The sequence below is a fragment of the Hibiscus syriacus genome, unplaced genomic scaffold (assembly GCF_006381635.1).
Source record: "Hibiscus syriacus cultivar Baekdansim isolate YM2019G1 unplaced genomic scaffold, ASM638163v2 tig00111311_pilon, whole genome shotgun sequence".
NCBI classification, from domain to species: Eukaryota; Viridiplantae; Streptophyta; class Magnoliopsida; order Malvales; family Malvaceae; genus Hibiscus; species Hibiscus syriacus.
Window position 1 is genome coordinate 719,640 of NW_024063054.1, and position 2,403 is coordinate 722,042.

At 32.3% G+C, this 2,403-nt stretch overlaps 1 pseudogene; it reads right to left on the bottom strand.

Annotated features, from left to right (window-relative positions):
* Positions 1-247: 247 nt before the first annotated feature.
* Positions 248-1,277, bottom strand: LOC120158413 (annotated as a pseudogene).
* Positions 1,278-2,403: the final 1,126 nt, after the last annotated feature.

Here is a 2,403-nt window from a genome sequence, read left to right on the forward strand (position 1 = left end):
CATATGTTCAATTCAAATAGTTACATCAATAAAGTGTGTTGTCAATAGATTAACAAAAAATATGAACACATACAATCTTTGATCTCCCCATACTATTAAAATACAATTACTAGAATATTTTTATATATTTTAAAAATTACAATCATACAATGTAGCTTTACTGAAGAGGACCCTTCTAAACATTGATATTATAAGGCCGTCTCACATAATTTATTGAAACTAATCATACATGTTTTTTAAAAATATATCAAGATACAGAGGAAAATACCTTGAATTTTAGGTCAGAATCACCAAACTTTTCCTCCATAATTTTGGACAATCGCTCAACCATTGAAGGGGAAAGATGATTCACCCAGTCTCCAATTTCTCCTTTCCTAAACAAGTATTTGTTATCAAAATCCTTAATTGATTTCCCACTCTTTTTTACCTCCAAATCTTTCAAATTCTCAAAGCTACATAGTTTTATTATCTCCTCTACCAAACCTTCTTCCTCCTCTTCATTTGAGAAAGGGACGCCCAAGAAATTTGCCAACATCTTCAACTGGGAGATTGCATCTTCTTTCATGTCCTCATATTTCATGAACAAAACATTGTTTGACCTCTCCAATCTTTCTTTCCAATACCCTAACATATGGTCCCAAAAGGGTCCAAATCCAATCACCCCCTTGCAGTACATGTTGAAAGCTTCCTCTAATGGAAATGGAGGTTGGGATTCTGGCCACAGTTTTCTGCAATAATGCCACGACGAGATGAACGTGTCGAAAGGGTTTCGACATACGTAAACAACTCGACAATCTGAACCCTTGATCGTTTCTTGCAGCGCACCGAATGGAACATGAGTCCCAAAGATTCTTGGCTCGGGAATGTTGGAGAGGTTAAGGTTTAAGTTATTAGCATATAGCTTGTATTCCAAGAAAGGTACTAGATCGTGTGGATTCAATCGGAGTAACGGATTGTTTTCGTTCGAAATCGGGAAATTCTTTCGGTTCATGACGGCGAAGGTTAAGGCTTTGATCCAAGTTGTACCTGATTTTGGTATGGTAGCAAGGATTACATCAGAGTTTCTTGCTCGCAAGTCTTTCTGAAAAGAAATTATGGCTTGGATTTCTTTTGGTTGGCACCAAAAGCCTTGGAATTTATAAAGAAAACAAGTTCTCCAACCTTTCTATTTGGGACAACAATGGATCAACTCCTTGCTCTCATTGCTAATAAGATTTTCTTCATCTTCTTCAACCTCAATTGTCGGGATTTTAGGGAGATAGGAAATGGCCATTGAAGTTGTTTGAAAATAGGGTTTTTAGACGTTAGTTTTGGCTTGTGAATTAGCTTTTAGAAACCTTCACTTATAAATACATCGCTAACTATTACTTTCTCAAATCAAAGTCATTATTAAATAAAGGTTAAAAAAGTATTAGAGTACCCTATACTTTAAAAAAAATATGTCTATCGTATTATTTTCTCTCTCAATGTGACTCTCCAATTCAAAAACAAACGCAATGTTGTCCTTTTACCAACGTTTTCCGTCGTTGACCATTACGCCACGATGTTGATATAGCAATCTACTATGGCTGATGACATGATAGATGGGCTAAATTGGTTTTTTGATTTTGTTCAAGGGTCAAATTAATTTTTTAAAAGTTTAAGGCCTTATTTAATTTTTAAAATAAAAATTATTTTAAATTATAAATATAAAATTATTCAAATATTCAAAAAAATTAATATAAAAATAATAAAAATGAAAATTAAATTACTAAAAATGAATATGCATTTAAAAAACAAAATATTCAATTAAATTCTACTCAATTAATATATAAATCTAATTCTAAATTCATAGGCTTGGTGGTTCTAGAGATGTAACTTAGGCCACTCAAACTTAAGAAATCATATTCATAAGTTTGAACTCAAATTTAACTCAAAACTGGAGGTTTGAACTTTATCTTGAACTCTATTAAATTTCACTTAAACTCGAGCTTGATTTAAAATAAAGCTGGAATTACTTGAGTGAATCTGATTAGATTCATTTACACAGTAAAATATTAGCTCGATTATCTTTCAATTCAGATGCATTTATCTATACCTAAATGGCTAAATTCGTCTTGTTCGAACAGCCCGAAAATGACTGAATCAAATTTTAATATTTTTTCAAATCAAACTCAAATACATTATAAACAAATTGCGTAAATGTACTGGGGCAGGCAGCTGAGCGTGAAAATATTAGTTGTTTGTCCCTTTAAGAGGGTTTGTATTTTAATGGGAACCTATGCAACATACGCCAATAATTGACCCATAAAATATTTGGAATCCCTACTTTTGGGTCAGCCATGATCCTCGTTAGGTTTACTGTATCTAGATTTGGTCGGATTTATCAAATTTTAAAACATTAAAAGTATTTTTATAATTTTA